Source organism: Salvia splendens, chromosome 17 (assembly GCF_004379255.2).
Source record: "Salvia splendens isolate huo1 chromosome 17, SspV2, whole genome shotgun sequence".
Classification (NCBI taxonomy): Eukaryota; Viridiplantae; Streptophyta; class Magnoliopsida; order Lamiales; family Lamiaceae; genus Salvia; species Salvia splendens.
In genome coordinates, this window is record NC_056048.1 from 11,442,592 (window position 1) to 11,449,197 (window position 6,606).

A 6,606-nucleotide genomic window follows, 5' to 3' on the forward strand; every position below is an offset into this window, starting at 1 on the left:
ATTAACTATTTTGGGTTTACACTCCAAAACCAATTCCATTTTGGGTTTTTGAGTAAAATAGTAGTACCTATTTTTAGGTTTAAAATGCTGATCTTACGAGTTACGAATCTAGTAGTTTGTACATTTTTATTTGTAATTTTCGTTGTATAATTATATAACGACAATAATTACTAGTAACTATTATTGGGGTCTTAGTGAATCTCCTAATGCCCACATAATTGTATAGTTAGATTCACCATCACAACTACTTGCCAATTAGAAGCTATGATCAGTGGCGGAGCCAGAGATTTCATAATGGGGGGGGTCCAAAATTAAACTTCAAAAAAAATTACATAAATTAAATTATAAGGTTCAAAATGTAAAAGTCAAATGCAATCACATCATAACATTTGTCTTCTATTCTTCATCTTCTGAAACCGCTGCATAATAGTTTCATTGGTGACTTTAACAAACACATCCTTTTCGATGTAAGGGACTAAGCAATCATTCAATAGTTGGTCTCCCATGCTATTACGTAGAGAAGTCTTGATGATCTTCATTGCTGAAAAGGCTCTTTCTACTGATGCAGTGGCAACTGGTAAGATCAATGACAACTTAACTAATGAATAAACCATTGGAAAAACTTCATGTTTCCTTGTAGAAACCATCTTTTGAGCAAGACCACTGATTCCTGATATTTGTAAAAACTTTTCATCTATGCTCACATCGAAAATAAAGTTCTCAAGTTGACTTTTAAGCTCGGACAAAGCAACTTCAGAAAATTCAGAAGGATAATACCGTGCAAGACGAAGCAGCTTCTCCAAATCAAATGCAGAAGATAAATCCCTAGGATCAAATCATGACATGCATAAAACTAAGTCTGTGTTGACTTCATCAAAACGTTGATTCAACTCTTGAGCTTGCAAGTCAAAAACAGAACAAAAGAGCTCAACTCGATAATAGTGGAGATTCTTCATTTTCTCAGCTCTACGTCTTCCTTTTTTCGAGCTACAAACTCATCTTCCATGTCAAGCACATCCAGTTCATATTTGCTACAAAACTTAGAAACATCAGCAAGCAATACATCCCAATCTTTTTCCTTCATTATTTGCAGACGTGATTTTGCTACTTGACAAGATTCATCGCATTAACAATATCTTGATCTTTCTTTTGTAGCACTTGGGAGAGTTCATGTGTGATTCCCAAGATTTGCTTCATAAGATGTAACACAAAGACAAACTCAAAACTATTTATAATTTCTAGCACATCATCAGCTTCAGCCCTTATTGAATCGTCATGACCATTCTCCCCAACATACTCAAGAACATCAACAATAGAATAATATAAATGTATCAAGTTGACAAGAGTACCGTAATGTGAACTCCAACGAGTATCTCCAGGTCGCTTCAATGACATTTCTTGATTTAGTCCTCTTCATGTGCTTATTTCATCACTTGCAATCTCTTTAATAATATTCTCTCTCTGTTTCTCCCGAAGTATATCTCTGCGCTTACAAGAACCTCCAACAGTATTACACAAACGAGAGATAGAATTATAAAAAGATCCGACAATTTTATGTTTTTTAGCAACATCAACAATCGTGAGCTAAAGCTGATGAGCAAAGCAATGTACATAATAAGCACTGGAATTTCTCTTGAGTATCAAACTCTTCAACCCATTGAATTCTCCTCTCATGTTGCTTGCGCCATCATATCCTTGACCTCTCAAACTAGATATACTTAAATCATAAGTAGATAACAAATAATCAAGTGCTTTCTCAAGTGAGGTTGCAGTTGTATCACTAACATGAACAACACCAAGAAAACATTCTATAACACATCCATTCTTGTCCACATATCGCACCACAACACCCATTTGCTCTTTGACAGATACATCTCGACACTCATCAACTAATATGCAGAAAAATCCACTTCTCATATCATGTACAATAGCTTTCGTTATCTCAACAGCAAATGCATTTATAATATCTCTCTGAATATCTGGTGATGTAAGTTTGAGATTGTCTGGAGCATTTTTTATGTCACGACCGCACTTTCTAAGGATAGAAAGTCCGGTTGATCGCGACTAGGGGAGGATGAAAGAAGCGGGGAAGAAAGGGGAAAACTGTGGCACAACTGAAACTTGAACTGAAATAACTCGAATTTATCTATATCAGAGTGCATGATACAAAGATTGTAAACTCGACTTTTACTTTGCAGCGGAAGAGTCAAGAGCAGATAACGTCGTGTATGGAGACACGGCGCATCCGAGTACTATTCCACCGAAGGATCTTCATCGTCTATGCTCAATACCGTCCGCCGTCATCACTGCTCAACCTGCACATTTTTTAAAACATATGCAGGGCTGAGTACTTGGTGTACTCAGTGGACACGTGCTGAAATATATTTTCATAAAAACTGATTATGTCAAGCCACTCTTTGAGTGAACTCGGGGTTTTAGGAAAAGTCCGAGAACACTAAAACATTTTCCTTTTCCTTTTTCAAAAGCGATCTTTCGATCTATTTTCCTGGAACATATGCCATATCTGACTAACTCCTGGGGAACGGAAGCCCACTAACCTCCTCGTGAACAGAATTCACGAAACTCGGTGAAACGGAATATATGGGCTTCAACCGCTTACAAACCCGAATTCACTAACTCTTGGTGAAACGGAATGTATGGGCTCACCCCACTACAAACCCGACTTCACTAACTCTTGGTGAAACGGAATGTATGGGCTCACCCCACTACAAACCCGAATTCACTAACTCTTGGTGAAACAGAATGTATGGGCTCATCCCACTACAAACCTGAATTCACAAAACTGAAACTTCTGGTCTAGTAGGGACATCGTCCTTGCTATTCAGTCGGATAGGCAACGTTCAAAACAAAACATGGCTTGACATAACCTTTGCAACCTTATTTTTCTCATAAAACCGTTTTTTTAACATAAACTCATCTTTCTTTCATCAAAAGCCGAACACATAACTTTCAAAACTTCCCTTCTTTTCTCGTAAACGTATTTGGATCGAAACTCATTTCTATCGGTTAAAGCCGAACTAAAAAATCACTTCTATCGGTCAAAGCCAAACTCAAAACTTTCAAAACCTTCATTTCTTCATAAAACACTCTTGAAACATAAACTCACTTTTCTATCGGTCAAAGCCGAACTCAAAACTTCTGAAACTTCATTTTCCTCGTACACATACTTTTAACAAAACTCATTTCTATCGGTCAAAACCGAACTCAAAACTTTCAACAGAGGCTTCACTTCATAAGCACTCGTAAAGCAACACATAACGTCATATAATAACACCACGCAAATAGCACTTATCATAACACTTCACATTAAAAAAAAGCAAGCTCGTACTTATCATCATATCTTAAATAGAAAGCTCATAAAATACTTAGTTATGAAAGCCCACATAAAAACACTTTAGTTCGAAAGCCCACGTAAAATACTTCTCGTAAAACAGTAACTTTAACAGAAAGCCCACCTCGTTTGCTTAAACTTCTTAGCTTGATTTTCCTGACTCTACCCTTAACTCGCGGAGATAACCTTTTTGAAAACGACACAACATACTACCAAGACTTAAGAAAATTCTTTAACTTTTAATTAGAATTAGAATTAGAATGCATGCCCTAATTAATCATGGCCCAAGAACTTAATTAGAATTCCAGCTCAAAACCAAATTAATTTCAGCCCAAGCTCCCTCGTAAATTAATTCCGTCAGACCCAACTGCTCTCCTCCCACTTTGATTTATCTTGGCCCACTGATCAATTATTCCAGCCCAAACATAATTAATCTGGCCCAACATCTTATGCATTTTACTCCTTAGCCCAAATAAACTCATCAAAAAGGGGCAGCCTCTGTAACCAACCGCCCCCTTCTCTTTCTCACTATCTATGCTCTTATCCCCAAATCAAACAAACGATCTCTATTCCTCTCTTCTTCTCCGGCGAAATCGTTGTCAATACCGTCGTCGGGTTCCAGCGGCGTCCTCCTCTTCCCTCCGTTGTTCACTCCCCTCTCCGGCGAAGTCACACCCGGTCAAGATCCCAACACCGTATTCAGCCCGACAGTGAGCTCTCGGTGGTGCTTCCGCCACCGCCGTTCTCACAGCAGGAGTCGCAGATGCTCTTCGAGCTGCCGCCGTCAGCAGCTCGCACCAGCCAGCGAGCACCGTCTCTGTCGCTGCTTCTCGCCGTCGAGCAGCTCCTACCGACGGCTGCTGCTACCTTCGTTTCAACTCCCCTTCGTCTTGTTGCGACGCTGCGTGCTCGGGCCAGCTGCTGTCCGAGAGCTTGGAAGCTGCTCGTCGCTGCCGGTTCTTCGCCGGACAACCCCTCGAACTTAGCTAAGTCCCCTATCTCTTTCTTATCCTTTTAAAGCTTGGTCTATTAAGCTTTTAGTTTCTGGGCAGTAGCTGTGTAGAGTTGGGGGTCTTAATTATGTGTTTCACTTACTGGAATGAGCTTGGTATTTGGGGCGAAAGTTTGATCCTTTATTTTTAAAAGCTTGCTACTGTTATGAGGTTCCTAAAGCCATGATTCTATGTTCTTGAGCCAAGTATGATGTCCGAAATAATGCAGAGAGGGTGCTAGTGTATTACCTTGACTTGGGTGAATCCTTGATGATTGTGGCTGATCCTAAGCCTTGTTACTCCTTGCTCCTCATGCTAGCCTCCTCATACTTTGTGGTGAAGTTGGGATTGAGATGGTGTGTGGAAGGAAGTGGGGAAGGGGTTGGTATTTGTAGCCAAGCTCCTTGGCTAAGTTGGGATAAAGATTCCTTTTCTTTTGAAAATATGTTAAAAGCTTCTATACCTAAATTGGTGTAAGGCATTGGAGAGCTCAAATTCCTATTTTGAGCTAACAATTAACCTCTCTTTTTGAGCTAAGCTAAAAGCCTTCTTGCCAAATTTGTGTAATTCTTGGAAAGTGATATACTATTTCGGGTTAGAATCTCAGCTTGCTTTCGAGCTTTGTGACATGGTAGTTTATTCCAGAATGGTGTAAATTTTGGGAACTGCTCCATTGGCAATTCCCTTACTTCCTCTGTAACGACCCAAAAATTTCATAACTTGAAATTACTTTTAATTCGATAGAAGTCGATAATTAAAATTTATTTAGAAGTCTTATTTAGACTTGGTGTGTTGGATTAGTAGGAAAATAAATGTAATTTAAAGAAGAAAAGGAAATAAGAAAAGGAAAAGGGAAAGGGAAAGAAATTAGAGATGGAAAATGGGAAAATTTTCCTCCCTTCTAGAACTTACGGGAGTTATCTCTCCCTCAATTTTTCATCCACAGTCAGAAAGAGGGTACCCACTCCATCGTCCCTTTCCCTTATTCTTCTCAAAAACAAAAAATTCCAAAAGGAGGAACCTTAATTCCTTTCCCACTCTCGTCGCCTTCTTTTCTCTGGTGAAATCGCCGTCCTGTCGGAGCCCGCCGGCGACTCGTATCAGCGGAGGCTTCGCCGTGCCGTCTGCTGCAGTCCCTCACTCCGTCGCTCTGTCGCTCGTCTCTTCGCGGCGATTCAGCCCATCGCGGCTTCTCCGGTTGAGGCAGATGCCGTTAGGACCGTTTCACAGACCAGTGCCGCCGCTGCCCTTCGGTGTCGCCGCTGCACCAGAGAATTTCCGCGGCTGCCTTCGCGGCCTCGCCGTCTCCGGTGGCCTCCGAGGCAGGTCCTCGGCCCTAAAGCTAAGTTTTCCTCCTATTACTTAGCTCACTTTGTGGTTTTCAAAATGGCAGTAGCTATGTGATAATGGGGCTTTGGTGTTTGAATTCTAATGTGAGAGTTACTGCCGTTATCTGCATATCTTTCTTGTTGTTCAAGTTCCTTTTGTTCTCGGTTCAGGCAGCCTTGATTTCTATGTGAAACTTGATTGTTGAACAATTGTTTTGTTGTTTCCTAAGTTTCACTCCTTGATCTGTTATGATGTGGGGTTTTAAAGCATGCTCCTATGTTCTTGAGCTATATATGTGATGCAAAAGGGTGTTGCTGGGATTACATTTTTGGTAGCAATATAGTTCTTATGATATATGTTGTGAGCTACTGTGGTGAAAGAAACAGAGGATACAACTTTTGTGACATGTTCTGGCAGAATTTATTCGACTGCAGTTAACTAAGTAAACGACCTCTTTTTCTTACCAAATTTTAACTGAACATACTTTTATGTGTCTTCTGCAATGTGACCAAAATTCAGCTTCATCCGAGTTCAAATGAATTTATAGTGATTTTTGTAATGAGATTGCCCCTGTTCTGCCAGGTTAGAATAAAACAGACATAAACCCTAAACAAATTAGAATTTGAAGTCCAAAGTTAATCCCCGTAAAATAGACAGTCATGGCTTTTATTTTCATCTGGTTACGTTGATTTTCGACTTCGTTGTTGACCAGAATGATTTTTCAAAGTCGGTGCATTTTCTGTAAAATCTTGGGACATGATAAAACTTGAAATGTTTATGGTTTAAACTTATTTTTGGACAAGTGTATGAAGATATGATTCCTAATGTGAAATCTTGAAGGAGAAATAGTTGTTTTTGACTAATCTAATGTCTTGTAGGATATATGCATACATAGTAGACAAGAATTATGAAATTAAGTAAGAAAATAATGGT

General features: G+C 39.6%; 1 long non-coding RNA gene across 1 annotated transcript; it reads right to left on the reverse strand.

The window, feature by feature from the left end:
* Positions 1–1,060: 1,060 nt before the first annotated feature.
* Positions 1,061–4,697, reverse strand: LOC121773744. The gene is made up of 2 exons (XR_006044841.1): positions 4,594–4,697; positions 1,061–2,315 (listed from the first exon to the last, which is right to left on the reverse strand). It is a non-coding gene; the product is annotated as an uncharacterized LOC121773744 (long non-coding RNA).
* Positions 4,698–6,606: the final 1,909 nt, after the last annotated feature.